The sequence below is a fragment of the Temnothorax curvispinosus genome, unplaced genomic scaffold (assembly GCF_003070985.1).
Source record: "Temnothorax curvispinosus isolate PA1 unplaced genomic scaffold, ASM307098v1 QBEX01018566.1, whole genome shotgun sequence".
Classification (NCBI taxonomy): domain Eukaryota; kingdom Metazoa; phylum Arthropoda; class Insecta; order Hymenoptera; family Formicidae; genus Temnothorax; species Temnothorax curvispinosus.
In genome coordinates, this window is record NW_020228346.1 from 96,973 (window position 1) to 105,053 (window position 8,081).

Here is an 8,081-nt window from a genome sequence, read left to right on the forward strand (position 1 = left end):
AATATACTCTTTACCCGCCGGCGAACCAAATTGTAACAGAGTTATTTCAGTTAATGAATGCGAACAAACATTATCGATTGACATACAGTCATAATATTTTTATTACAATACTGATTTTTCCCATATGTTAACAATTGGTGTTTGAAACTCGCGCGGAATACTACCAATTTTTGATATGGTGCTGCACTCTATGCTAGCTTTCACTGAGGAACCTCATTGGAGGTACATGTTGAAATTTTGTCTCTACGTAATTACGAGGGATATAAGTCACTCTTAAGCATGTGTCGCCAAAAATTGGAGGTACATTTTGAAATAAAGTCCCTACGTAATTACGAGGGACATAAGTATAATACCCTCAAAAATAGAAAGAAAGATGGTACCTCGAAGTTAGGAAGTACGTTATGCGCAACGAATATTCACCCGACAAGAGAAATTATTTATTTCGTTATTATTATTTTTTAACTAAATTTGTTTCTTAAGATGCAGTCTATGATTATAAATATTTTCTCGTATTTGAAAAATTACTTACCTTGGTGAGATTCGAACTCGGGACCTTTGGATCGTGAGCCAACTGCCTTACATGGTAGACTACTTCTTAATTTAATGTAAGTGTTATATATAGTTTACACATATGTCATAACCAGCACAAATATATAGTTTTTCAAAAATCATTGTAAGAAACAAATTCAGTTTAAAAAGAGTAATAAAATTTTGAATTGGATATATGATATAATATTTCCCGCTGCTATTCGCGAATGTCTTTTGTTCAACAAGTGTCGCGATCATGTCATGGTTGGCTACGTATACGAGGTACGTATGTAGGAGGTATACATTTGTACGAGGCACATATGTACGTACGAGGTACGTATGTACGGGGCACATACGGGAAGCCCCCTAAAAAACTGCACCTTAGTGTACAAACACAGACACACGCATCCACGCATCCACGCGCGCGCGCGCGCGCGCGCGCGCGCACACACACACACACACACACACACACACACACATACACGCACACACATGCACTTACTCAAGTATTTTTAGTTACACAATAGGTCTGATGATGTTGTTGCTGTTATACTATAGTTATTAAGGGCAACTGCTGGAGGCCAGAAGGTGATTTTTGGGGATCATGCTTATGATGACTTTTGATCAGCATCATATATATTATCTATTTCCAAAGTTTCAGCCAATTTCACTGAAATCCACTATCTCACAATAGTATTGAAATGATACCTTATTTTGACTTTTGAACGATGATAGTATTTAAACGGTTGATTTTTATGAATATTGCCCTTGTGACTTTTGATCAGCATCACATAAACATTTATTTTTAAAGTTTCAGCTTATTTCACCGAAACCCAAAATACGTATAATTGTGGCGAGTTTTATGTTTTTCATGCAATATTATTATTATTAAATAACTTTTATAATCTTTTCGAAATATGTACATACGTCAAATAATATTATCATCGCATAATTTTTTTAAATTAATTTTAAATAGCGTTCAAGTTTATACTTAAATCGTATTATTTTCGTAAGAATCGTGAACAGGAATTGGAATTGATTTTTTAAAATAAACATTGTGGTACAAATCGTGTAATTTCCGCATTTTGCTATACTGACAAGCGTTTAATCAGAAATTTGCGACCTTATTTTTTTTCTTTTGAGATGAGAAAAGGATACTCTGCTCAGCGACACAACTAGCATTGCGGCCGTAAAATAATTCATGTTGCTATGTGATTCAAGGAATTTTTGTGAGATACTCTAGATGAATTATTTTTAATGTGTGCACAGTTGATAGATTTAATAGAAAATTCTATTTTTTTTTACGAACGTACTTTTTTCTCAAACTTTATTTTCTGAAACGTATGTACACACTTAGAGAAATAAATAATCGGACAATTTGTTCAAAAATTAACAAATGGATAATCCGATACTTTTAAGCGAAATTATAAAAAGCCGATCAAGATTAGAATAATGTCCAATCAATGATAGCCGAATATTACTGATAATTGATCAGCTTTTTAATTATTTCGATTGAAAGTGTTGGATTGACCGTTTGTTAATTTTCGAACGAATTGTTCGATTATTTAGATTTTTTTCTCAGTGCAGATATCAAAATTACCCGTAATTATCGGTAGTTAAACACACGTAGCTTAAGCGGAAAAAATTTCATGTCGCGATAAGCCTTATCATCGCGCGACGCACATCTTTCCTAGCCTATTATACTTGTAGAGCGTGCACTTGTGAAGTGTGTACTTTGCATGCAAAACATTCGTAATGCTCAAGGCCAGGAGGTTCGCCATGCCTTACGAAGCCACCCCGTGGTCCCAGGTGTCGCGTTTCAGTAGACTTTTATGCATGATACACTTACTTTCGACTATCTCCCCGGAATACCGTCCCGGTGTAACCGCAAAGTTAGCGTATTCATATATTTTTAGGCCGGTGTGGAAAGCCAACCGTTGTCACAGTGCTCTTCTTGTTCGCGTGTTTCTTTTAACCGCAATTTTATGATGAATTGGTCGAATGGCTGCACTATATATCATAATTATAAAATTTCTTTTATACAAAAATGGAGATCCGCGAATTAAATATGCAGTTTTTATAATTTTTTATACAAATTATATTTCAAGTAGATATTACAAATTGGGTATTGCGATTAGATACTAAGTAAGATAATATGAATTTAAAAACATAATGACGAACGAGATATTAATACATTTGTACGTATCTATTTCTACATTGAAAGTAAATGACCCACGAGAGTTTAGATCTGATCTTTCCTTAGCATCTCAAGTTTGCTTCTTCAACGGGAGCTGTGTTGTAAGTCTGACAAGTTAGTTGGCGTGCAGTTTATTAAGGTTGGAAAAAATATATGTGTGGTATATATACAAAAAATATTATTAGGCTGCTAAGATTTAAGCTCAGACCATAATTGGTTTGTTTAATGTTGATTGATTGTATCTGAACTTTTCTTCACATTAGAGACTTTTAAAGCTATTGCTCTCTCTCTCTCTCTCTCTCTCTCTCTCTCTCTCTCTCTCTCTCTCTCTCTCTCTCTCTCTCTCTCTCCTTCTCTCTCTCCTTCTCCCTCTCTCCCTCTCCCTCTCTCCCTCTCTCTTTCTCTCCCTCTCTCCCTCTCTCCCTCTCTCCCTCTCTCTTTCCCTCTCCCTCTCCCTCTCCCTTTCCCTCTCCTTCTCCCTCTCCCTCTCCCTCTCTCTCTCTCCAATTTAGCTTGTTATATAATGCGTTTGTGTATATGCCTTCAGTATTTACATCGTTAATTTTGAAGCGGTCACGAGGGAATCAAGTCTGTGCTTGATGCGTGACACCGCCTTATTTCAGCTTGATGGATGGATGAACGCGGTCTCCAGGAAAGGAAGCGCTGAAGTGAACGCGCGGAACTTCTAAACGGGCTGCGTTAAAAGGGAGAAAATAACGGCGGTATATGTTAACGTCGGCGACAAAACAAAGGATAAATCCCAGTTAGAACATTAGACGCGGCTGGCGGGCCGCGCCGGTGCGGCTTGCGCTTGCGGGTACACACTTTTATCACTGTTGCTCTCGCGCAAGCTATCGTGTTGCACGCGCGCAAAACGTAGCACGTTTTGCGTCGGCTCGGCAATAACTCGCACGGCACATCGTCCTGTTAATTTTCCGGGTGACTTTACACGCGTGGCGGCAGAATCAGCAAGCGTCGGGCTATGCATACTCCAAGGAAGCAAATTTTCCGCTTTTAGGACTTTCTACTGGCCAGGGTGAATTATTCTGTAAGATCTCACGGTAAAAGAGCATTCGCATACATATTCACACGTATTTGTACACTCGCCATCGGCGCGCCGCAAGTATAGCGGAATTAATGTTCTTTTCTGATGGTTGGAGGCTTTAGAGAGCGATCGAATATAAACGTATCTAACCATACTATAAATTTTCACAGATGCCCGATTTAATAAAAAATAATTGACATGACTGGGTAGTTTTATTGCCGGGAATATAAAGACAAGAAATGAATGAAGGATACAAATTATTCTTACAATTTGCTTTTTTATTTTAAAAGAATTATACATAATTCCTTTATGTAAATAATTATTAGTTTTACAATATTATAATTTAATGTAATTTAATATAATTTTACTTTATTGTATGTGCGAATGTATCTATACGTATACATGTATGCCTCACAATATAATTCGTCACATTGCATACTAATTATCTTTTGCGGATTTTAATTTGAAATAATAATTATTTGATTAATATCGATCTAGCGAAATCTACGAGTTCAGCTTCTTATTTCTTATTTTTATTAGAAAAGTTTTCATAATAATACAAAAGAAGTAAAAAAAAAATTTTTTAAAAGATTTTTAAGAAAACTTAAAAAAAATAGAGAATAAGCCAAAATGGAGATTTTAATTAAAAAGAATTGATGTATTCGTGCCATTTATGCATTTCGATGTTTGCGTCCCGCTCGAGAATTTAAGAGCGGAAAAGCTTCATTCTTTATATGCGCAGTCTTATATAAGCATCCAAGATTCAAGCAATTGCGAACGTGACTTCCGCCGCTTAAATCGCGAGCGTGCGCTTTGTTTTCACGGGCTCTTTGTTTCGTTTGCACGCGAACGAACCAATAAATTCGTGGAATTTAATCAATAAGGCGTATAGCGAGAGCGATTCACATATACGAAAAATTTGAGAGTCGGTCCGCTTTATGGATCGTTTTTGCCTTTATTGTTAGAAATGTGCAAATAAGTTTGGAATCTGTATAAACTTAAACAAATAGCAATGGAAATTTTAAGTCGATAATATACAGAGTTCTAAAATTTTATTGATTAAATAATTTATATTTAAAAAATGTTGGTATAAACGTAAGTCTATCATCTCGTATATTTAGATTATACCTTCTTTCACAAAGTGACATATCAGCAATAAGCAATTGTACGGTTTTATCTGCGACATTTTTGCCTAATCGGAAAATTTACCTTCTTTTCCGAGTTCTACCATTTCTCTGTCCATATCTTATTCCTCGTTTCTTTTATCATCCGCGTTTCCGATGCTCATGTTTTTTATTCACGCTTATCGTATCTGCGCCGTATCTGTCTAACTCGTGACAGTATTACGATTCTTCGTATCTCCAGGGGGAAAGAAAAAAAACGACGCGGATTACTTAATCTGTTTTCTGTCGCGAAAGATAGAAAACATTGTGACGATACGTAAAGACGAACAACTCGAGTCAAGTACAGACTGTGAAGCGTTCCATGTACAATAGTTCAATTATAATGTACTTGTTTTCTGGGTAGCGTATTGATCTATTCCGTGGCATTAGATTAACGTTGTAATCAATTTAACTTGGATCTAAAGCACTATCTCACAGCGCGCTAAAGTTTTTCCGTGAAATACTGTTATACTATATTGTTGTACATTTTGTAATAATTAAAGGCGATCATCATTGTTGCACAAAATTTATAATTTTACAGAGAATGCATTATATAAACATTTCTGTTGTTAACTAAAATTCTATTATAACTATTATTACTGCATGCATATAAATACTTAAGAATGTTTAATGTTAAGAAAAGATAACGTAATTAAATAATAATAATTTTACTATTTGTTAAATTTAAAATTTTTTAATTCTTTTACTTTATTAGATAAAATTCTTCGATTTATGAGTTTTTAAATCTTTCATGTTAAACATTTTTATGGCAGAATCAAATCACGTTTCCATCAAATTGACAGGCGAAAAATTAGAAATAAATGTTGAATAGCAAATTGATTGATCAATCAAATCAAAGTTTTTTGTTTTTATATCTATATTTTAGATTTATAGCTTTCGTGGTTAAAAACAATTTTTTTATAATTATATTTATTTAGCCGCGCTGCATTTTGTTTCAAACGTAACTTGTATTTATCTGAGCATTTATCTAGCGAGTTTTACAAAATAGTCTACATAACAGGCATTTCTTACAAATTAGTAACGTGACATTTTGTGTAACATTTTCGATTACTTGCGACAATGTGTCACGGTACGACACGACAACGTCTCGTTGTAATCCCGGCGAGTAATTTGCGACTTCACTTTTCGACGGACAGACATGCGGTTCTCGCACTCCGCGACACGGCGACGTGCATTATATGCTTAATTAATTTTGACTGTGTGGTGCGAAGATGGTAATAATTCGACCGTGTCGTCGAGGGAGAGCGCGAGTTTGGCTGACGTTCGCACGTATCCGGCTAGATTATGCAGGATTATACAGGCGAAATGTACGCGCCGTAAATCACGGGTTAGCTCGGGCGACGAGTCGAAATAACCGTAAAAGAACATATGAAAGACCGCTGGCAAATGGACACTCCGCGTGAACACAATAGCGGGAAAAATAGCGGCGAAAAAGGACGAGTTTAGCATTTTTCTTGAATACTATTCGGTGATTTACAACTTCTTTGTGCGCGTAATGGCATTAAGGGAGAACGCTTCATTTTATAACTGTGCAGGAGATATTCCATTTGTTGGAGGAGATTAAGATCCTATAACAATACAATGTATCAAAGATCGAAATTGCCCAAAGTTCAAAATCATAATTTCTATGGATTAAAATTACAAAGCTATAATTAATACATATGCAGTAGAACATATGCATCATTGAACTATTATTTTCTCACAATTTTAGAACTATAAATCGTCAAACGAACGTTACTAAACAATTGATAATTTATTTACTCTTTTGATACGTACACCAAAAAAAAATATTCTGCCGATAAGTGGGGAATTCCTCTTAGCAGTTCCTCTACTTCGTTCCTCTACCGTACTTTAATCAATCCGGAGCAGAATATTCCAAGTACGTTCTTCTTTTCAATCTGAAGAAATTGCTCTTTCAACACGATAAGATAAGAACCGTTTGCCTATACGTTATACAATTTTGCCAGAGTCAAGTCAAACAATAATCACGCTTCGCTTGTACAAACGGAGCGAAGCGCGCATTTGTCACCTGCGATCATTACGCGGAACAAAAACCAATTATTACGTTTGATGTAGCGCGTGGTAATTAGTTTCGCGTGGAAATGTCCGCCGGTCCGTATAACCCGTTCGCGCCGCGATTCGCCTGCGCGACGACTCGCTATATATATTTATACAGCGAACAGTTATCGACGTTGCTGAATAATTCATTGAATTTGCATTTTAATTCGATCAGTTTCTCGAACGATAAGCGTATTATGCGGCAAGGGCAATTTGGGGGCCGCGTACAGCTCCGTCAAACGAATGAAAAGCGTTATCGTCGATTATTTTGAACGCGGAGAGGGAGGGTCCTCGACCGACAACGACGCCGGGCAATTTGCAATACGGCGGGCATCACGTATACCCGAAATTACGAGACGGGAATTCGGGTCGTCGCTCGCGTGTATGAAACACGCGAAGAGTGAATACACTTGTAACGAATACGCGCTTTCATTTCATCCCGCGGATATGTAATTGCATGGAGCACCACCACCCACCACGTGTTACAACTTGATTAAAATTTCTGCTATTAACTCCGCGCTCTGAACTGTTGAAACAACAGACTTCATAAACGGATTTGATTTTCCTGCTAAAAGTGAGTTAAACATCTGCAAAACATTGATTAAGGTTTTGTATTTTTAGGAAGGTGTACTCAATGTACTTTGTATACGTATATATGAAAATTTTTATACGTTTTACATTTTGTATTACACTTGAATAAACTCGATCTGCACGGAAAATAAAGATTAAGCTACTATAGCAAATCTAGTTGTAAAATATGGATAACTAATATTTTTTTTGCAGCGAGAGTTATAATTTAACAATTGTAGCAAAACGTTAACAAAAGGTAATTATAGTTCTCGCTGCAAAAAATATAACTTTCGCTGCAAAAAAATGTTAGTTATCCATATTTTAGATTAGATTTGCTATAGTAGCTAATTTTTTTTCCATGTATGACATCCCAAAATTATATATATATAAGATTCGATTATATAAATAGAGATTAAAACATAAAACATCAATTTGCAAAAATAAAACGTTATTTTGAGAAGCATTTCTCGATCATCCTGTAGCAAGGCATTTTGCGCCT